This window comes from Sapajus apella, unplaced genomic scaffold (genome assembly GCF_009761245.1).
Source record: "Sapajus apella isolate SASKATOON/1434 unplaced genomic scaffold, GSC_monkey_1.0 scaffold23, whole genome shotgun sequence".
Taxonomy (NCBI): Eukaryota; Metazoa; Chordata; class Mammalia; order Primates; family Cebidae; genus Sapajus; species Sapajus apella.
Genome location: NW_022436963.1, coordinates 16984746 through 17008088, shown reverse-complemented (window position 1 = coordinate 17008088; position 23343 = coordinate 16984746). Strand labels below are relative to the sequence as shown.

Genomic DNA, 23343 nt, shown 5'->3' with positions numbered 1-23343 from the left:
TTTGGGGTGGAGAGTTCTATAGATGTCTATTAGATTTGCTTGGTCCAAATCTGAGTTCAAGTCCTGGATATCCTTGTCAATTTTCTGTCTCATTGATCTGTCTAGTATTGACAATGGAATGTTAAAGTCTCCCACTATTATTGTGTGGGAGTCTAAGTCTCTTTGTAGGTCATTAAGAACTTGCCTTATGTATCTGGGTGCTCCTATATTAGGTGCATTTATATTTAGGATTGTTAACTCTTCTTGTTGCATTGATCCTTTTACTATTATGTAATGCCCTTCTTTGTATCTTTTGATCTTTTTTGGTTTAAAGTCTGTTTTATCAGAGACTAGGATTGCAACTCCTACTTTTTTTTGCTCTCCAGTTACTTGGTAAATCTTCCTCCATCCCTTTATTTTGAGCCTATGTGTATCCTTGCATGTGAGATGGGTTTCCTGAATACAGCACACCAATGGGTTTTGACTTTTTATCCAATTTGCCAGCCTGTGTCTTTTGATTGGGGCATTTAGCCCATTTACATTTAGGGTTAATATTATTATGTGTGAATTTGATCTTGCCATTTTGATGCTAGCTGACTGTTTTGCCCATTAGTTTACGCAGTTTCTTTATTCTGTCAATGGTCTTTACTACCTGGTACATTTTTGGAGTGGCTGGTACTGATTGTTCCTTTCTATGTTCAGTACTTCTTTCAGGAGCTCTTGTAAGGCAGGCCTGGTGGTGATGAAATGTGTGAGCAATTTTTTGTTCTTCAAGGATTTTATTTCTCATTCGCTTATGAAGCTTAGTTTAGTTGGATATGAAATTCTAGGTTGAAAGTTATTTTCTTTAAGGATGTTGACTATTGGGCCCCACTCTCTTCTGACTTGTAGGATTTCTGCTGAGAGATCCACTTTGAGTCTGATGGGCTTCCCTTTGTGGGTACCCTGACCTTTCTCTCTGGCTGTGCTTAGCATTTTTTCCTTCATTTCAACTCTGGTGAATATGACGATTATGTGCCTTGGGGTTGCTCTTCTTGAGGAATATCTTTGTGGTGTTCTCTGTATTTCCTAGACTTGAATGTTGGCCTGCCTTGCTAGGTTGGGGAACTTCCCCTGGATAATATCCTGAAGATTGTTTTCCAGTTTGGATTCATTCTCTCCGTCACATTTAGGTATACCAATCAAACGTATATTAGGTATTTTCACATAATCCCATATTTCTTGGAGGCTTTGTTCATTTCTTTTCACTCTTTCTTCACTAATCTTGCCTTCTCATTTTATTTCATTGAGTTGATCTTCAATCTCTGATATCCTTTCTTCTCCTTGGTTGATTTGGCTATTGAAACTTGTGTATGCTTCGCAAAGTTCTTATGTTGTGTTTTTCAGCTCCATCATGTCGTTTATATTCTCTAAGCTGTTTATTCTCTTTAGCATTTAGTGTAACCTTTTTTCAAAGTTCTCAGTTTCTTTGCCTTGGGTTAGCACATGTTCTTTTAGCTCAGAGAAGTTTGTTATTACCCACTTTCTGAAGCCTGTTTCTGTCCATTCATCGGACTCATTCTCCATCCATCTTTGTTCCCTTGCTGGTGAGGAGTTGTGATCCCTTGGAGGAGGAGAGGCATTCTGGTTTTCAGTGTTTTCATCCGTTTCACGCTGGTTTCTTCCCATCTTCGTGGGTTTACCTACCTGTGGTCTTTGTAGTTTACCTACCTGTGGTCTTTGAAGTTGGTGACTTTCGGATGGGGTCTCTAAGTAGACATCCTTTTTGTTGATGCTGAAGTTATTTCTTTCTGTTTTTTAGTTTTCCTTCTAACAGGCCCCTTTGCTGTAGGATTGCTGGAGGCCCACTCCAGACCCTGCTTGCCTGGGGATCGCCTGTGGCAGCTACGGAACAGTAAGGGTTGTTGCCTGTTTTCTTATTCTGTTATGTTCATCCCAGAAGAGTACCTGCCAGATGTCAGCCTGATCTTTCCCTTATTAGGTGTCTCTTTCGATATGCGGGGGTCAGGGAGCTGCTTGAGGAGACAGTCTGTCCCTTATAGGAGCTCAAATGCTGAGCTGGGAGCTCAGTTGTTCCATTCAGAGCTGCTGGGCAGGTATGTTTAAGTTTGCTGCAGTGGAACTCATAAATGCCTTTTTCCCCAGGTGCTCTGTCCTGGGAAGGTGGGGCTTTATTTATAAGTTCCTGATGTCCTGCTGCCTTTTTTCAGAGATGCCCTGCCCAGTAAGGAGGTAGTCTAGTCACAGTCTGCCAGCAGAGGCATTGCTGAGCCGCTGTGGGCTCTGCCCAGCTGCTGTGCGAACTTCCTTCTGGTTTTCTTTACAGAGGTACAGTTAGAACTGCCTTGGTAATGGCCATCTGCCTTAGTAATGGCGGCCTGCCTCAGTAATGGCGATCTGCCTCAGCAATGGCAGACTGCCTCAGTAATGGTGGACTGCCTCAGTAGTGGTGGACTGCCTCAGTAATGGCTGACACCCTTCCCCGCACTGAGCTGGACCGTCCTGGGTCCAGCTGCACTTGCTGTGAAACTCTCAATCCAGAGTGTTTCAGATCACTGGTCTTTGTGGTCCAACCCCCCTACTCTTAAGGTTGTTAATCTCTTAGGAGTGATGGCTGTTGTTTTAATATATTAGTTCCTCATCATAGTGATTCACGGTTGTTGAGAACTTGAGAGTACTTTTTCTACTCTGTCAGGTACTTTTATGAATACTTTACACATATTATTTTATTTATTTCTTACAACAGTCCTGCCAGGCAGGTAGAGTTTTTTTCCATTTACCAGATGAGGAAACTAGTGCCTGAACGATAAAAGAGGAGGCTGGTATGAGGTGGAGTCTATATCTTCACCCAGTTCTGCAGACCTCATGACCTCTATGCTTCCTCATAACTTTCAATTCCTGCCTCCTCCCATTGCTTCCCTTCTTAAATTCACATGCTCTTAATTGCTTTCTGTGCATCTTTTCTGTCATCTGTAAATGCCAGAAATTCTCATCAGTCTGTGCAGTAATGGCGAACTGGATCATAAAACCAGGTCCCTGGTAATGTGCCCTGTCCCAAACTCATGCTCATTTACTGTATACTGCCCTCGGTGAGCCCGAAGTTTGTTAGCTTCCTGGTTTATGAAGCTTATTATGCTTTCTCATTTTTTTTTCTCTGCTCCCCGTTTGCTTCCTCTGTGTTTGCATCAATCTCATGAAGTGTTCTCCACGTGGCAGCTCCTGGCCTACTTCCTTCTCATGGCTCCTGATCCCAAGGAAAGTAGTATCCCTCCCTTCTGGAACTATGATCATTCTCTGCAGAAAACTCAGTTGGGTCTTTTGCTTACATTAATGGTAACTGGCCATCCCAGGTCCTGTGCCTACTCCTGTGGTGAAAAAGCCAGTGTCTGCTGATGGACAGCTATATTCAAGTCCCCCTGGAATCAGCACAGAAGAGACAAAGGAGGAATGGCTTTTCTCCACTGTCTGACAGTATTAATAGGGGACACAGGTTCATAAAGTCTCTATTTTGATAAGGAAAGAGGAAATTAGCCCCTACAAGGAAGGGTTTGGGCCTAGTAGGTTGTATTCTTTATTTTTTATTTTTTCTTTTTTTTTAAGAGATGGGGTTTTACCATGTTGGCCAGGCTGGTCTTGAACTCTTGACCTCAGGTGATCCCACCCCCCTCGGCCTCCCAGAGTGCTGGGATTACAGGCGTGAGCTACTGTGCCCAGCTGATTGTACTCTTTTAAAATATTCAAACCATAAATTAAGGTCTTACATGATCTAGCATCATAGAATAGACTTCAGACTCCAACTAGTTCCTGGTTTTCTTAGCATGCTCCAAACAGCAGTGGGGATTCCTGGGTTAGGCGGAAGGGGAGTCAAATCATGATGAGCCTTATTGGATAAAATTAAATCCATTAGGCTTTGTTTTCTATTAAAGGTTTCAAAATTTTTGTTGCTGACTCTAGCTTATTTGCTTTCTAATGCTATCAGAACATAAAACAATATGAGCTAAATAGCAAATAACTATTAATCACATTTGGAGAAGGCTGGTTATACCTTATTTTGATAGCTAGCTTTAAACAAATTGCAGACATGTAAACTGATGGTTGAGCTTTTATATTACACAGTTGTAAAATTTTCTGTATTTATGATCAAATAAAATATCTCTGTTTTCCTATGTTATGTGAAGAGATATACACTTCCTCCTGGTGCTATACTACCTGAAATGATTAAGGAACACCTTTAGGACTTTGCCCCTCATGCTTCACCTACTATCCGAGCTGATATTTGCTGAGTAATCTTTTTTTTTTTTTTTTTTCGAGACATTGAGACAAAATCGCTGTTTGTCACTCAGGCTGGAGTGCAGTGGCATTATCTTGGCTCACTGTAACCTCTGCCTCCTGGGTTCAAGTAATTCTCCTGCCTCAGCCTCTCGAGTAACTGGGACGATAGGCACATGTCATCACGCCTGGCTAATTTTAATTTTTGTGTTTTTTAACAGAGACGGGGTTTCTCCATGTTGGCCAGGCTGGTCTTGAACTCCTGACCTCAGGTGATCTGCTCAACTTGGCCTCCCAAAGTGCTGGGATTACAGGCATGAGCCAACTCATCCAGCCCATTAATCGTCTTTAAAAATAAAATAATTTATTAAAAAAGGATACACCTATATACAAACATCCAATATTTTTCTTTTTTTTGACTGTCCTAAATTGTTTATTATGTATGAATTTTACAAACTTTACTTATATTAGCGGTAACGGTGGAGCTGGAGAGTATTGCGCCTTCTCCAAGCTGCCCGGCGAGAACCACCAATAGTGTGGTGGAACTTATGGCCCTTTCCAAGGCCACGGCTCTTTCAGCCTGCAGATGTCAGCCCACGCATCTCCCTCTGTTTGTGGACTGGTTTGGCGATCCACTGGGTGTCAGGATTTCTTCTGATAGCTTTATGGAATGGATCAATGAGAATAACCTCAAAAAAATTGTATGTGGAATCTTCGCCAACCCAGTAAGAATTCAGGACTCTTAGAGCCCCACAGTGGCGTCCAGCTCGCTCCTCTGCAGCAGACTGAAGGCTTCGAGCAAACTTCAGCCGGTTAACACCATGATGGACAGGCTTGCCGTAAATTGCACCCTTAGGAACTGGGCGTTTTCGGCCACCACGGCGAACACGAATCCTATATATAATGTAACCTTGCTTGGCCTTGTAGCTCAGTCGGCGCGCTTTATCAGGCCGGGTGGGGTGGTGAGCCCTGTGGAGAGCAGAGAGCTGGTGGTATTGCCAGCAGCGGACCCTCAGAAGAAAGCACATGACATCAGACTGCTTCTTTCTCCATAGCTCCTGGATGTACTTGTATGCACCCATCTTGGCTTACCTGATGGCTGCCGCCAGACGGAAAGGAAAGAGCTGTACTCCCCACATCCAATATTTTTCTAATGATCACATTACCTATTATATTAAGAGCGTCTTTCATACCTGTCCCTCAGCTCCCATGGTATGTGAGTCATACTTTGAGAAACACTTGAGGCACACAGGTATCATTTACACAAGAGTGAACTGAGGCATGTAGAGTACCTTGCCCCTATTAAGGGTTGCTGGACATGAGATCAGAGCTGGACAGTAGGTTTCCTCATGTCGGTTTCTTTCTGCACCTGGCAGGACGGATGGGAGCTTAAATTACCAATGCCCCACAGCACCTAGGAGGCAGCTAAAAGATGAACACATGGTAATATTTTTCATACTTTTAATAATTAGTGTTTCATCAATTTTGATGAAAAAACTGGGAATCCTGATGTTAGTTTTCTCAGAGACAGTCTTTGGAACTGGGAGAAGTAATAGAGTCTCTGGGAAATGCCGAGTGGCCACATAGGCCTTCACCAACTGGTTGCATTTCTATAGGCAGGAGTCTGGAGCAAACTCATGGTAAGCAGACAAAGCTGTTTCTGCCAGCGATGTGTCTTCTTCTGCCTCTCTCACCTTTCTTGTACTCTCAGTAATAAGGTCCATGAGAGCAGTAATAGTGTCATGGACCCATGATAGCAGTCCTCCCAGGTGGCACGTAAATCTCCAAGTTGCAGCTTTCACAGTGAATTTTAGAAGTGCACATCTTTGCCTGTGGGTCCTGTTGGGTAAGGCAACTCTTGTTGAAGGTTTTGACAGGAGAGGCTCTCTCATTTGTGATATTCAAGCTACTTTATTGGGGAAGGGATGCAATAAAGGAAAGCTCTTTCTAGACACCCTCAGTCCCAAAACCTGAACTTGAGAGGCCTTCTCACCTTGCTTGCTTTTAACAGGCACTGTTATGTACAGATAGTAATCATATGTTTAAATCCAGGTAGATACTTACTTCCGTAGTGTCCAGAGATATGTGTTATCAACATCTGAATCTTCTGACCAAAGGCAAATAGGGAATGGTGCTTCATAAAGTATCTTACCAGCTAAGGCTTCTTCATTTTTTATTTGCATGCCCATCGCCTTGAAATGCTGTGAAATTGCAGCTTGTACCTGAATGGAGCCTGGGATTGTTTATTTCTAAAAAGCTTCTTGTGATTTTGATGAACCTAATTTCTATTTATTTTGTATTTTTTTCTTAGAGACAGTCTTGCTCTGTTGCTCATACTGGAGTGTGGTGGCATGTTCATAGCTCACAGCAGCCTAAAACTCCTGGGTTAAAATGATCTTCCTGCCTCAGCCTCCCGAATAGCTGGGACTACAGGTGTACACTATCATGCCCTGCTGTGCTTATGAACTTTCAGTAGGAAGTACAAAGTGCATGTGCAATGTGAGCACATTTTTATGAAAAGATGAAAAGAAAACCAAGGAAAAACCCCATTATATGCTTATATGAGGATTATATACCTAAGTAATCATTTGGCTTTTTCTACTCATTTTTTTTTATCATCAGAAAAAGAAGATTGACAACTATTAAAGAATATTTTCCTATTATTTTCTTCAGTAAGGAAGCCAATATTGAGTTCAAGTTTTGCAGTTTTTTTTTTTTTTAAGGCATTTCTTTTTGTTCAGGCACAGTGGCTTTAAAATTGAAATTCATCTGTTTTAGTTAACAAGAGGCTTTTTGCTGGTTTCAAGTTTCAAGGAGTTCTTAGTACTAAGTTTGCTTTGTCAAACTCCTGGTGGGCTGCAGTAAGATGACACTGGAAAATTTGCTTTGTCCCTGGAGTTTAAAGGGGAAAATATTATTCTCTATACAGAGCAGTTTTTATCTTCTTAAACACATTTTTCACATTTTCTGAAAGATAATGATTTCTTTAAAGTAATGCCACTGTTATATTTTCTAAAGCAGAGATATTAAAAATTAAACTGTAAGAAGATTCAAACCAGGATTCCTGTGTGTTCTACCACAACTGGAAAATCTGAGCCTCTACTCCTGCATTTCATCTGTGCCATTTATTAATAGATGTGAATAAAGTCATTCTACCCATAGCTGGCTGTTATTATGTAAGCCTTGCAGGAGTGGTGAGTTTTTTAGAAAGCATTCTAACTTTCTGCTATTTGGATTTCAATGGTTTTTTTTTTTTTTTTTTTTTTTTTGTGGTACTTTAGTGAAGCCAAACAAAGAAGAAAAAGCCTGATTGAAACAAGCAGGCTTTACTTTACCACTTCTTGGATTTAATATGGTGGCACCAATATCCTTAAGTACTTCTTTTTTTTGAGATGGAGTCTTGCTCTATTGCCCAGGCTGTAGTGCAGTGGCACGACCTCGGCTCACTGCAGCCTCAGCCTCTGGAATTCAAGTAATTCTCCTACCTCAGCCCCCTGAGTATCTGGGACTACAGGCGACACCACCACACCCGGCTAATTTTTGTACTTTTATTAGAGACAGGGTTTCACCAAGTTGGCCAGGCTGGTCTAGAACTCTTGACCTCAAGTGATCTGCCCACTTTGGCCTCTCAAAGTTCTGGGATTATAGGCATGAGCCACCACATTCGGCTTCCTTAAGTAATTTTTTAAGCAACTTGTGTAAAGCGTTGCTAGAAGGAATAGAATGTTGCCTATTTTGGTTGCATTAAAACACACAATTTCAACATATTAAGTTTAAAGATCTTGCTTGCTTTTAGTAGCAATTCATGAATTGGAGAGCATGTCATTCAAAGATTTCGAAAAGGCACTCCATTGGGCATGTCAGAATGATCGGTTTTTATATGATAGCTTAAGCCAGGAACAAGGAAAGGGCATAAATAAAAAGTGGCTTGGTTTACATCAGGTTGCTTTTCGCATAAGGGTTAAAGCAGAGGTGGTTTCCCTTTCATGCCAGCTAGAACTGTCTAGGGATTTGGCTGTCATCTCTGTTTGTCATTTCTTCCAAGGTTAGACACCTTAGTTTTGTTTTGGTAAATGCAACTTTAGCATGAGTAACCCCATTTTGGTTTGGTCTTTTCTGTTGGGGCCTCGTGCAGGAGATCAGTCTAAAACAGTGGCCTCCTAACATAAATTTCATGTAAAAATTGTCAGAGTTTCATTTGGGGGCAGTTCTTTCTTAGTAGAAGGATGAATGGCTTTGAGCTTTGTTCCTCTCCTTTGCTTTTAACAGAGGCAAGGTTTTATTCACCATGTTGGCCAGGCTGGTCTCAAACTCTTTACCTCAAGTAATTCACCTGTTGCGGCCTCCCAAAGTGTAGGATTACAGGCATGAGCCACTGCTCAGGTCTGAAGTCTTCATTAAAAAAAAAAACAAAACTAAATTGTGAGTGAGTCAGAAAGAGATATATGTTTTTGGATCTGTAAGAAATATTATAGAACTTGGGGGATAACACTCTTGCTCGGGTCAAGCAGACAAGTAAAATGTGTGAATAGGTGATTATTGATAAGATAGAGAGGTAGACTTGATGATCTGGAGAGTTCATGCTAGCCAAACAGAACATGTGTGCAGATTGATTTTATGTGTCATGATTCTGCCATTCCTGCTACATAATCTAGAACATGCATTTATATAAGAAAAAAGAGAAATGGAAACTCAGAGAGGGTGATATGACCTGCCCAAGACAGTAGTTTGTTACCAACCAAATTGGGACTAGAACCCAAGTATCTTTTATTCCCAGGCTAGTGTGCTTTCTCTTTTTCTGTTGTTGTTATTATTATTATTATTACTATTATTATTATTTGAGATGGAGTCTCTCTCTGTCACCTAGGCTGGAGTGCAGTGGTGTGATCTTCGCTCACTGTGACCTCAGCCTCCCAGGTTCAAGCGATTCTCTTGCCTCAGCCTCCTGAGTAGCTGGGATTACAAGCGCCCACCACCACACCTGGCTAATTTTTGTATTTTTAGTAGAGATTGGGTATTACTGTGTTGGCCAGGCTAGTCTTGAACTCCTGACCTTAAGTGATCCACCTACCTCAGCCTCCCAAAGTGCTGGGATTACAGATGTGAGCCACTGCACCCGGCCTTTTATTCTGTTATAATAACAACTGTGATTAAGATCATTCTGGCATTTCAGCAGCTCACATTCCACATCCTTTTCATTTTATTAAGAGACCTTTAGTTTGTCATGTTTTCATGTCTTGAAGCTCTTGTGGGTGATTGGCAGATGCCGACTATGGTATAACTGGGATTAGATCATTGGTGTCTAGGCAAGGTAAAAAACAAAAACAAAACAAAACAAAAAACTTTAGCATCTATTCCTTAACCATATTCATTAGAACACTAGTATGGTTTTAAACTCCAAGAGGAGAACATGATATGTAATATCACATATCATTTCAAACTATTGGACCATGAGATTATCATTCTTCTCCCCTCTCCTCTCCTCCCCTCTCCTTTTTCCCCTCTTCTCCTCCCCTTTGTATATCTCATTCAATTCATGTTTTGAGATAATCTAAGGAACAATGCTTTAGATATACACGTAACATGATACTACTTGGGAGGGCTGTAGAATCCTTTGCAACCTAGTTTCAAATTTCTATTATCCACATCCTCTTTGGATACAATTTAGTTTGTGTTCCTCTTAAAGTATAGTACCCAGAAAGAATCACAATAGCTTGGGTATATTGTAGCTGTTGTCCACCAGGCCAGGATCGGGACTCCTTCTGCCTTGTTCTACATAATATTATGTGTTGAATGCAACCTTAGTTTATTAAACTCCCAATTTCTGAGTTGAAGAAGGTATCCCCCACTTTACCCAAAGGAAGGTTTTTTGAAGATTAATTTGTAAATTTGTGCCATGCCTTATATATAGAAAGAGCTGTGCTAAGTCTGTGCGATTTAATTAGTACCAAATATGTTAGGAAGGCAAATGTCAATATCCATAGCTGTTAAATAAACAAGCAGGAAAATGTTAGGTATAGTTCAGTCCTGCCCACTCATCTCAATTTAATAAGCAGTGAGAAGAAAGCCACAGATGGGACCAAGGTTGGGATGGTCAGATGAAATTATTTATTTAAGGGCAGCAAATGTTTTGGTGATATTAACAGGGTTCACAAATGTATTAAAAATTTAGGCAGATATTTGCAGAAACTGACTGTCGTATAGGAAGAATCATTGCTTTCCTTAGAAGCAAGATTGAGAAGACAGAGAAATCTGAAAATGGTAACCCATGTTGAAGACTGTCCATTGACTGATATAATGGAAAAATGGATAGATTTTGTGAGGAAGGAATCACGAGCATTCCCCAGCCAGTGATTAAATTCTCTACAAAATTAATTCCAAAAGGCCATATAGCCTCTGGTTGAATATTTCTAAAGAGCAGGAGCTCACAACTTCTCAAAGCAACTTAGGAAGACAGGAAAGGCACCACAGCCAAATGGGTTTGGTATTAGCTTTTCCTGGGGACCTGAATCTTGACTCTTTCAACTCTAGCTAAATGACTTTGGATAAGTTACTTAAATGTTTTAAAATTCAATTTTCTTTATTATATTTAAGGTAGAGTAGTACACCTCTCCCAAGTTTGTAAAGGGCATTAATGGGACTTTGGAGCTTAATGAGCAGTTGAACATTGGTTTTTTTATAGTTGTTCCTGCCAGTGCCACATCCAAATGCTTGGCCTTACCTCAAATAAAAACCAAGGTGCTTAATGGCAATCCTATTATGGGATCAGTAGCCTTTCCCCTCCTTTGGTAAAGGTTCATTCCCAAAACCAGACCTATAAATAGGATTTATTGTCTTTGCCAAATATTTTTATTCTACAACAGTTGATCACATATGTTATACTTTTAATAGAAACAGGCAAGTCACATAATGTTAGATAAATTCTGTAGCACTGAGAACACCATGTTAGGGGCCATCCATTGACTTCCATGATGAGAAGGATGCATTCCTTACCTTGGGGACATTCCCTCTTTCTGAAAATCAGCTTCATTGTTAGGTTGACTTAATTTAGTTTCTATAATTTCTTTAATTGTGTCCGTTTTTTGGTCATCTTCTTGATTCAGTGCTGAAGCCCCAGAAAATTAGTATACAGTCTGTTGCCATGTCACTTTGTGAGCCAAGTAAAAAAGGACAAAACAAGAGGTTCTGTTTTTAAATATGTAGGAGAAATCAACAAGCCCCAGGCATATACTAAATCTGTGTGTTTACACCTATGCTTATTCCAGAAACTAAAATAATTTCTGAAATTCCTTCCAAAAAGCCAAGTTAAATGACACGACTTTCTCACTGTATTCCAAAGAGGTTTTTTTTTCTTTTTTTTTTTTTTTTATAAAAAGGAAGCTGATTTATGGTGGATGGTGGATGGTGGATGTCTGCTGTCTGCTTTTAATGAATTTTTCCCCCAAGTATTCTGTAGAGTGAGGTGATCTTTCCAAAAGGCCTCAGTTTTCAGCCTTCTTTAAAACCTTAAGGTAAATTGAACTTTGATTTAGAGTAAAAAGTGAATAACCAAATTAAACTGATGTTCCTTTTCTTTTAAAACATTGGTTCCTTTGAAAACATAGCAAACATAGTAAAATAGAATATCAACAACTCTTGCAATGTCAAAGCTAGACATTCAGATTTTCCTTTCCTTTTTGAATAGTTGGGGAGAGGAGAGTGGAGGGGGAGAAGCACAGAGAATGAATCACAACAATAGGTATTATCATGCTGGCTTACATTACATTTTTACCTGAGAATCTCTTGATCATTAAGTATCATGCCATTTTCACATCTACATTCTTTTTTATGGTGAGTGGGTGGGTGTGGAACTAGAAATTTTGGTTACTGTATTTGAGGATTTCATGTTGATCATAAAAGGAAAAGGAAGACCATAGACCATGTTAATACCCACTATAATCCTTTGAACAACCAGGTTTTTTTTTTTTCTTTTGAGACAGAGTCTTGCTCTGTCCCCAGGGTGGAGTGCAGTGGTGTGATCTCGGCTCAGTGCAACCTCTGCCTCTGAAGGTAAAGTGATCCTCTCACCTCAGCCTCCCCAGTAGCTGGGACTACAGGCATCCACCATCACACCTGGCTAATTTTTGTATTTATTTGTAGAGATAGAGTTTCTCCATGTTGTCCAGGCTGGTCTCAAATTCCTCCCACCTCAGCCTCCTGACGTGCTGGGATTACAGACCTGAGCCACTGTGCCTGGCCTCACGATTTTCTTTTCTTTCTTCCTTTTTTTTTTTAAAGCACATGTACGATGTGAAATATACCTACACTTCCGACTAGGAGACTGTGCTATTTTGTTACCATTAGCGTAGGGAAATGCTTATGGGCACAGATACCGCATTCAGACAGTTTGGGTTGGAATCAAGCCCTTATGTTAGCAGCTCTGTGACTTGGGAATGTTACTTTATTTCTTTATGCCACAATTTTCTGGGGTTGTTTTGAGGATTAAATGAGCTGCTATTTAAAAGGGGGTGACAGTGATGTGTGCTATGTAAATGTTATTGCAAGATAGACAGATTTTTACCTTCACCTTCCTGGTTTTTTCTCAGCCAGGCTTGAGAATTAAAGTACCCTGAGAAAGAGTCACAGGAGAAAAGCCTATCAATTTATGTAATGTAAGTCTTATGTGGCATGGGAACCCTTATATGGAAATGTAGATCTAAGGAAGTGGCAACACCTAGATGCTTTTATATTTGGTTGAACATAGACTATTCTGGAAAAGTAACTGAATTATGTAGAGAGGATGAAGGAAGGTAAGAATTATTTTAACAAAGTTTGTTCATATAGAATTCTCTTGGTCTCAACTTCCCATCCTTGATGATATGAATGTGACCTTCCTAAGAGTATAGGGAGGACACTTCCATATGGGGGTTTTATCCCTGCTTTCAGGAAGGAAAAGAGGAAGGTCAGAGAGCCTCTTGCACTGCAGATATCCCTTTGAATGGCTATTTTCCAAAGTAGTAGGGATGCTTCAAAAAATGTACCATCCCTGCTACTTTGGGGAATAGATGTTTTTTCCATTATTTGTTCCAGATTATGCAGCAATGAATATCTTTGTACGTGAAGTTATGCCTGCATTTAGACCACATTCCGGAAGGGGTAGAATGATGCTTGTATGAATTACTGTGCAGACCAGAGTTTCAGTCCCATCTCAGCCACTTATTAGCTGTGTGACTTTGTGAGATACTTAATTTCTCAGGACCTCAGTTTCCTTATCTATACAACAAGGAAAACAATAGTGCATATGTCAGTGGGCGGTTGTAAGAATTCAGTGATAAAAGTATGTAAAGGACTTAGCAGAGTGCCTAACCTATAATAACACACCCATGTGATATAACTAAAGAAACAAATAGGCCGGGCGCGGTGGCTCAAGCCTGTAATCCCAGCACTTTGGGAGGCCAAGGCGGGTGGATCACGAGGTCAAGAGATCGAGACCATCCTGGTCAACATGGTGAAACCCCGTCTCTACTAAAAATACAAAAAATCAGCTGGGCATGGTGGCACGTGCCTGTAATCCCAGCTACTCAGGAGGTTGAGGCAGGAGAATTGCCTGAACCCAGGAGGCGGAGGTTGCGGTGAGCCGAGATTGCGCCATTGCACTCCAGCCTGGGTAACATGAGTGAAACTCCGTCTCAAAAAAAAAAAAAAAAAAAAAAGAAACAAATAGAAAGTAATTATTGTTACCGATAGCATTTTTGTTTCTTTGGGCCCTGCTCATGATTCTCCAATGAATGAACAAATGAACAATGAGTAGTCTTTTCTTGGGATCATTATAAAGTAAAATAATGATGGCATCCTTTGGAAATCTGTGCATTTTTTTCTTCCTTTTTTTTTTTTTTCCCATTCTTTGTACTTCACTTGTTCACCTGCTGTGCAGTAATGAGATTCCCAGGAGAGGCTGGTGTTCATAGAATTGGTCAGTGCCTTGCATGTCACCTCTGCTGCATGTATCTCCTGTATCATCAGCAGTCTCTAACTGTTCAGAGTTTCAGAATCTGAGAAGGAAGAAATGGATGCTCAAGTTGCTGAACTGTTAGTGGAACCCCCTTCCAGGAGGCATTTGTGATTCTCGTTGGAGTGAGAAAGAAACTACTTGAGCTGTGATTATTCATGGACTGCCTTCCTAGTAGACCCTGGGTATTGGAAGTGGCTTTTACTTGGTGAAATGCAGCCATTCTGGGGTATTGTGAGCCCTGGATAGTGAGTTACCATAAAGAAAAAAATGGGGCAGTTCCCACCACCACTCTGTTGACCTCCTGAAAACTTTTTAGGCTCTTATTCCATTCTGCTCTATTGAGGTGTGGTTAGGGAAGGGTTAAGCAGTCCTCATTTTGTGTCTATTTAAACCCATTTAAGAACAAGATGGAAAATGCAGCTTTTTGTCTTGTCAGGACCATTTTTCATTTCTCACAGCACCATCCCACACCTGACTTGTTTTCACAAGCACTTGGGGGCTCAGCAATCCTTGAAAGGAGGGTGGAGATGAAACAGATCACATTCCCTAGTGAGTGGTACTGAGAGGCAAAAACAATCAGTTTTACCTGCAGCCATCATGGGTGTTCGTTTTCTGTGATTAACATGAAATTGTGCATTCTAGGCTCATTCTCTGCTGGTTAATGAGGAACCCGCTGGCTGATGGAATAAAGACTTCTTTTGTGGCATTGTGCATTTGGTTTGTGGCTGGCTTGAAACAAAATGGCTTGCCCCTCTTAGCCTCCTTGCTTTTGCCACTAGAAAAGAGACAGACATGAAAGCGTGTGGAGAGGTTAGAAATGAAACCTCATGTAATTACTATAGGAAATGGCTTAACATTGTTGAAATTTAGCATTTTGCTGCAGTTCTGAAGAGTCCTTACTGGACAAGACTAGTACTAGGTGTATTGGAAAAATAATTGAATCTTTATAAAAATGTCTAACAGTATTCTTCATTTGACTCCATTTGTCTTCTATAATTGTACCAGGACATGATTCTTCCATTTCAATCTTGTATCTAATAATTATTCCCCTGTAATTTAGTTCACAATCAGGTGGTGAAGGTGTATAGATGTTAACTTGTGATATCTGAGAACTGTTTTCCCTGAAACATACCATCTTTTGCCTAGTACATCCCAGAGCACTCTGGAAATTGAATGTGCTTGGTGGAAGTCAAGAGGACTTGAATATTTCAGATCACATAGGTTGGTTAGCTACATCTGTCCTGTGGAAAGTCCACCTTCTTTCATCCTCAAATATCTGCGTGATTTCAGTGTTTTGGATCTCTGATTCTGTCTTCAGGCCGCCTGTCTGTCTATGGGTGCTATGTATGTTTAAAATGGCAAACAAGCTCACTGCATGCAAAGACTGTTTTCTGCCTACCTCTACTCCTTGTTTCAAAGAAGTGTTTCTGGGAAGCCTCCCTCTGACTGGCCATCTTAGGAGTATAGTTTCTTTCCCTCCTTCTCAGGTGGGTCTCATCTGTTGAGATTTTATGTTGATGAGAACTTCCTCAAACCCTGTCTTTCACTTATGAGGCAGCGTTGTGTGGTAGCTAGGGACAAAGGCTTTGCAGCCTGACAGCCTGGGCTCAGTTTACAACTGTAGGCTGGGCCAGTGGCTCATGCCTATAAACCCTTCCTCTTTGAGTGCCAAAGGAAGAGGATCACTTGAGGCCAGGAGTTTGAGATCAGCCTGGGCCACATAGTGGGACCCCATCTTTACAAAAAATAAAATAATTAGCTGGGCATGGTGGTGTGGACTTGTATTCCTGTCTTGTATTCCAATCTATTCCTATCTTTTATATTCCTGTATTCCTATCATTTGAACCTAGGAGTTTGAGGATGCAGTGAGCTATGATTGCACCACTGCACTCCAGCCTGGGTGACAGAACAAGACCCCATCTCTTAAAAAAATATTTACAGCTCTGTTGCTTCCTAGCTGTGTGACCTTGGGCAGGTTTCTTACCCTTTCTGGTTCAGTTTCTTCCTTTTTAAAAGAGAATAATAGTAGTAACTACCTCTTAAAGCAGTGTCTAGTGTGTCGTAAACAATTACTAATCAGCAGACATTTATTGTGAAACTCCTGTGAGCTAGACTTACAGCTAGGCATTATGAAGGAGGAAGGGGAGGAGGAGAAAGAGGAGGAGTAAGACAGTGGTGACAACAATCATAGTAACAGTGGTTAGCGTTTATTCTCCATGTGCAGCATGCCAGACCCTGTGTTGAGAGTTTGACCTCCAACACAATTCTATTAGATGAAGGTGCAATATTACATATATTGTATCATCCCATTTTTGCCAAGGAAACTGAAGGTTAGAAAGATTGTGTGGCTTTCTACTAGTCAGGGCTGGTTACATGCTAGAGCCAAAATTTGAATCCAGGCTAATTCTAGAGCCCTGAATCTTAATTTCAGTGCTATATCACTCAAATAAAAATGGGCTCCCTTTTGAGTCTTTCTCATCTCTTCACTACCTCTTTAAATAAGGAGGTATAGACTCTATCAGTTTTACTGGAACACATTACATATTCAAGCCCACATTTATTAGCCCCAGCTTTGCCCCATGACTTTGAAATCAAGACCATTCTCTTATGCCTTTAATAACAGAAAAGAAAATAAATGCAAGTAAATGTTGAAGACTTCTGTTTGATTGGTCTTGTGCTCCATATAACTTGAAATCAGCCTCATCTGCCCCCCATCCACTGCTGCTGGTTGAGATAGATAGTATTTTGCAATAAATGCTTTTTTAAAATTTTGGGTTTTCTATCCCACTCTTTTGGTTCTTTGCTCAGATAATACTCTTTTATAATGGCACACACTGTCCTGAGATCCCACTAACAAGAATAACAAGAGCAGCTGCCTATTGCAGCTGAGTGTTTCTTTTGTGCTAAGCACAATGTAAGGAACGTTATCTCCTCTTTTCCTCATGACACATTCCCATTTTATAGATAAGGAGACTGACACTTGGATGGGTTCAGTGACATCCATGACTATGTGGCATTGGATGAGATAGTTATAATTTTAGCAGCTCAGTTCAGTATTTTAAAAACTGTCCTAGAGGAGGGCATCATGTATTGAGAGGAAGAACACTAAAATTAGGGACTTGATTCGATTCCCTGTTCTCCTGCTCACCTATCGGGAAAGTGTAGATGAGTTGGTTTTTATTTCCTTCACTTTCAGTTTCCATCCCCCACTGCCGGCCCCCACTGGACATAACAGCTCTCCTTTCTGGGGCCATGGTAAAGAAAATACATATGAGATCATAAATGAGAAAGCTTGCAAGGATTAGATGGATTTAACATGTGAATTCTAACATTCACCAGCACATATGTTCCTTGAGTATCTTGTTTTTAAAATGTGGGGACTAAGTAAACATTTGCCTATTTTTCAGAATTCTTGGAGGTGTGTGTTGGAGCCAGTAAAGAGTTTTGAGTCAGAAAGTTTACCTTTCTGAGAAACACTGCCCTCATTGAATGAAGGCAACAACAATATTATTAATTGATTTCTCACAGTTTCTCAGCCTTGCCATATTTGAGGCAGAATACTGCTTGTTGTGGGGGCCGTCCTGTGCATTGTAGGGTATTTAGCTGTATCCCTGGTCTCTACCCATTAGATACCAGTAGCATCCCCCATTTGTGACAACCAATAATATGTCTAGAGGTTGACAGGTGTCCCCTGGGGCATGATAGTCCCCTATTTGAGAACCGCTACTTTGGGAATATATAGTGAAAATTAATTTACTTAAAAATACTATAAATATACCACAGGCTGGGTAAAATATGGTAATGGATTCGTGTGGGCAGTTTGCAAAATCTGGCTCACTGAGGACCAAAAAGGACATTTTTTCCAGGTATTTCAAGAGTGCTGTTTTTAGAAACGAGCTCCAAGTGATTAAAAGAAAAGAGCAGTCAGAATGGATGTCTAATATTTGGATGGTTTTGAATAGAATAAAATCAATAGTGTAAGTAAGCATTTTTGAAAAGGATGAATGATCTTTCTCTCTCTCTTTTCCCATAGTTTTGTTTGTAAGCTTTATTTCTCTTCCTAGATGCTCCACTTTGTGTCTTTCCATAAAAAGGTGATTGGCTCAATAGCTGCATTTTAGGGAGTCTTTTCTGCATTTCTCTGAAAAGACGCAACTGGGACTGGGAGATTTATCTCCTCGATTCAACAGAACTTTGAAGTCAGCAAGTGTTGCTGTTGCTTTGGTTGGAACCCACTTAATTTGATCCTAGGATTTCAGGTGACTTAGAACTTTGTGTGTGTAAGATGCTGTGATATCACAGAAATGGGTCTCAAGCCAGTTTTTCCTGAAGAAAGTTTCTGGAAAGAGAAGAAATGCTCTGAAGTATCTCCCTATAGAAGATTGTGTCTTTATTGTTTAAGGGGAATTAGGTGACACATTTAGTTAAAGTTTGAAGTGTGTCTTGCTTTTTAAACCAGTGAATGTCTCAACTTTATAAACCAGAGAAGGCAGAAATGAGTATTTAATTTCTCAACTGATTTATTTTAGGTTTTCTTTCTTTAAATCATGTGGCTGAGAGACTTAAAAGTTGAAGCAGTTAATAGTTCCCACATGAACTAAAACACTTCTGAGAAGATGGTTTAAGTCACTAGGAGGGTATGGTTCTATTTATAGAAATTGATTGATTGATTGATTTGTTGATTGATTGAGACGAAGTCTGGCTCTGTTGCCCAGGCTGGAGTGCAATGGCAAGATCTGGGCTCACTGAAACCTCTGCCTCCCAGGTTCAAGCGATTCTCTTGCCTCAGCTTCCTGAGTAGCTAGGATTACAGGTGCGCACCACCATGCCCAGCTAATTTTTGTATTTTTAGTAGAGATGGGATTTTGCCATGTTGGCCGGGCTGGTCTTGAACTCCTGACCTCAGGTGATCCACCTGCCCTGGCCTCCCAAAATGTTGGGATTACAGGCATGAGTCACTGCACCTGGCCAGAAATTTAATTTATGGTACATTTTTGAAAAAAAACTAATCACTGGTTATATAACTACATTGGAGTTTCTTTTTTTTAAAATTTCAGAAAACCTCTTTTGCGTGGAAGCCCTCTCCCTGGCCTCCAGCTTTGGTCCTCTGGAATGGTTATACGTCAGTGCTTGTGCCCTGAAACTCAGTGAAAATTAAAAGAGTTAACATAGGAAATTATATATATATTCTCTCTCCAAATTACTGTTAAAAAGTAGCAAATGGAAAGCTACATAATTTGAGAAGGGCTCTTAAGTGATTTTGTAAACCTCTGGGCAAGGAGGTAGCTACCCAGAGCTGTGATAAATTATGAGATTCTCAACTATATTTTCTTAAGTGTCTGAAAATAATTATTTCAATATGGTATTTGAGTTATTTTCTTTAACTAAAATGCTTTCAAATTTGGCATTCCATGTATGGGTTCATACATAAGTTCATTACCAGAGGATTTCTGTTTTTCATCAAGAATAGGTAATAAAGTATCCTGCTTGTATGATAGTTTGTTCGTGTATGTGGGTATTATGTTGTTTTAGTTGAGACTGAAATGTAGGCACTGTCTTCTATCGCTTTCATTTTAGCCGTATTCTCTGAGCACTCTGTATTGAAGATAAGACTGTCTCCTGATGACTTCAAAATGTGTCATCTGGAAATATGACTGTAATTTTTCATAGAGGTAGTTTACAGGAAGAGACTGTGCCACCATAATTCACTTCAGAGTGTGTACAGTTGGCAAAGGACGTATCTCCGGATGTACAGAGATGCTTATGAAAGACTTGTTAGGGTAGAGACCTCTGCTGACATCAGGAGCCGGAGGCTGGGGTGAACATGTATCATTTATAAAGACATGCTCTGGTTGTTCTGTCTTAGGACAGGGTTGTATTTAAATAAGCAGGGTCCCCGTGAGAAGTATGACCTTTACTCATGTTTTTATGAGAGATTTAAAGTGTTCTAAAGTTACTAGTACGTGTGTCACTTTTACTGAAGTCTTCCAGCTTCTCTTTTCTCTAGCTCCCCATCACTTGAGAGCATTGTTCTCACCCACACCAACATGCACCACCATTTAACTTACTTATGCTGTGCAAAAACATGCACAATTTCTTCCCCACTGGCCATCTTTAGAATCCATCTTTAGAGGAGTGTAGTCACTAACTCCTTATATTTTCTCAGGGAAAACTACATGGGTTTGTCCCCATTCTTCTCAGTAAGTGGGGATCAATCACAGAGCGAACTAAGTTGAAAAAGATAGAAGTCCATAAACCCCAACACAGTAATTTTTAACTTCATGAACATTGTGTAGATGTTCCCAGATATAGAAAATATTTGGAATCTCATTCTGAAAGTTGAAATTATTTTAAAGACTTAAGGGGAGAACTTATTCAGAAGTAAGAAATGGTAAAACTATGAATTTGAAATGTAAGTGACCACAAATGATGGATTTTGAATTATCTAGGTTTAGATTATTCAGTGTTTATATTACAGAATGATAATGCATAAAGTTGCCTCCAGGGTAACAGTTTTCTCAAATTAGTAGTATCTGAAATGAGTTGGCATGAGGTTAATAAGATTTTATTTTAATAATAATGGTAACTTTGCAGAATAGCTGTTGCCTGAATTTTTTCAGGCTTACTCAATTGTGGGTAAGTTAATTTCATTATTCACACGAGAAAATATTAAAGCATTATGCTAACCTTCCTGTAGGCCATATAAGTATACAGTTGTATCCTTGGGTCTCATTTACATTTTCTTAGAACACTTAATCATTTTATATGCCTATATGTAAATTCCTACCACTTGATGCTGGATTGTATCACAGACTATCTAGAAGAAATGAATTCTAATTACCACCCGCACTGTTTCCCTGCCCCCGAACCACTTTATACAAAACAGTGATTTTTCATTCAAATACACTTTCACGTGCTTGACTGAATATTCTGATATCAGAGACCAAAGGTATACATCAAAGAATATGGGTTCGATCAGTTCAGATATGACACTGAACCTGTCCAAATTACTTAAGCTTTCTAGCTTTTTCTCTTTGATTGTTAGAGAAAACTACCTCCTTGAGTGAATTGTAAGCGTTAATTGATAGAGTGTAAATATACTATTTGTGGCCAGGCATGGTGGCTCACGCCTAATCCCAGCACTTTGGGAGGCTAAGGCGGGCGGATCACCTGAGGTCAGGAGTTAGGGACCAGCCTGGCCTACATGGTGAAACCCCATCTCTACTAAATCTACAAAAATTAGCTGGGCCTGGTGGTGCGCGCCTGTATTCCCAGCTACTAGGGAGGCTGAGGCAGGAGAATCACTTGAACCCGGGATGTGGAGGTTGCAGTGAGACAAGATTGTACCACTGCACTCCAGCCTGACTGACAGAGCGAGATTCCATCTCAAAAAAGAAAATGAATAAATGAACTATTTGTGGTGTAGCAGTAATTTTATTGGCCAGTCCCTTTCTTACCTCTCTTTATATGAAAGATACTTCTTTTTAAAGATAGAAAACTAGCTGATACTTACTCTAAATAAGTGTAACCTCCAAGATTTAGTCTCTAATTTGGACAGTAATCCAAACTAGTTGGCTAAGATGTTGCCATATGTTCATTTGTAACTTGGCATATTTGGTTTGAAATAGTGAGAATAAAGTATTTGGAAACCCAGCAGGCCTTCTCCAAAGCTTTAGTTCTTTTAGCTGCCTAGAACTAGCACTGCCTTTAAGGGGGAAACCCAGTTTACACGAAACTCTTTTCCGTAAGGCATTGCCTTTGAAAGTGGCAGTAATGGAAAGGCAGGCCCAACATCAAAAAGTGAATCATGAACTACATCTAATGAGGTACTTGTTTCAAAAGCTTGTGGAATAACTTTCTTGGTCTTGAAAAGTGATGTTACACACAGAAATCTGGGAACAAAAACAAGTGAGCGAGCATAAAATTGGGTGAATGAGTTTTTCTGTGCCCTGTAAGTCCTTGATAGATGTTTTAAATAGTTATTTTTTTCCTTTCTTCAGTAATTAACTCATTATTTTTTTCCTCTTGCAATCATCACTTGAATGAGAATGGAAATTAATTGTAAATGTGCCATTGTTTTGACATCACCTCCTGGCATATTTGCTTGATTCACACTTTGTAGTTGTGATCAAAATTCTGTCTCTCAGTAATAAGAAGGAATTGTGGATTTTGCTTTTATCCTTTAAGATAATTGGTAAAAAGTCACTATATTATAGCAGTATTTATCATGTGATAGATTCAAGTGAACAGAAAATGAGGTTGGGGAATTGAAGAAATTCTTTGAGAATCCCTAAGATCAATGAGAAAGATATTGTATGATTATAACTAATGCAGAGGGCACAATAAGTTATTCATTCTGTTAGACATTGTGTTCATTCAGATATTCCCTACAGCCTATACCTGCAGCTGTGTGGTCCTTTTCCATGCCTATGATCTTGAAGTTAGATGGTTCACCCCTTCTGGGCCCTTCTGCTTTTCCTAGAATTTCAACTTTACTTTTTCTTTCTCCTGAATATTACTCCTTGGGAGGCAGTTTTGTGTGGTGACTAAAAGAATGGGCTTTGGAATCAACTTACCTGGGCTTCAGCCTAGACTCTTTCACTTGCCAGCTATATAACATGGGCACAAACTACTTTTTTTTTTTTCTTTTTAAGATAGAGTTTTGCTCTTGGTGCCCAGGCTAGAGTGCAATGGCGTGATCTTGGCTCACTGCAACCTCTGCCTCCTGGGTTCAAGCGATTCTCCTGTCTCAACCTCCCGAGCAGCTGGGATTACAGGCATGTACCACCATGCTCAGCTTATTTTGTGTTTTTAGTAGAGACAGGGTTTCACCATGCTGGTCAGGCTGTTCTTGAACTCCTGACTTCAGGTGATCCACCTGCCTCGGCCTCCCAAAGTGCTGGTATTACAGGTGTGACAGATTACTTCTTTAACTCTTAGTTACTTTACCAATAAAATTGGGATAATAGCCATATCCACTTCATAGGTGTTTTTGGTGAGGATTCGGTGAGATAACATGGGAGAATGCTTCGTATTAGTATTTTTCTTAGTTTTCTCATTGGGTTGATGATGGCAGAGTGTCTATAATACCACAAATGCTGATT

The 23343-nt window shown here is 40.1% G+C and overlaps 1 protein-coding gene and 1 pseudogene across 26 annotated transcripts in view; one reads left to right on the top strand and one right to left on the bottom strand.

Moving 5' to 3' along the window:
* The window catches only part of MAGI1 (membrane associated guanylate kinase, WW and PDZ domain containing 1), a 677285-nt gene that overhangs the window by 262111 nt on the left and 391831 nt on the right, over nt 1-23343 (top strand). The window lies entirely within an intron of this gene.
* Nucleotides 4658-5392, bottom strand: LOC116559194 (annotated as a pseudogene). Its single transcript, XR_004272369.1, has one exon. The product of XR_004272369.1 is annotated as a 60S ribosomal protein L15 pseudogene (transcript).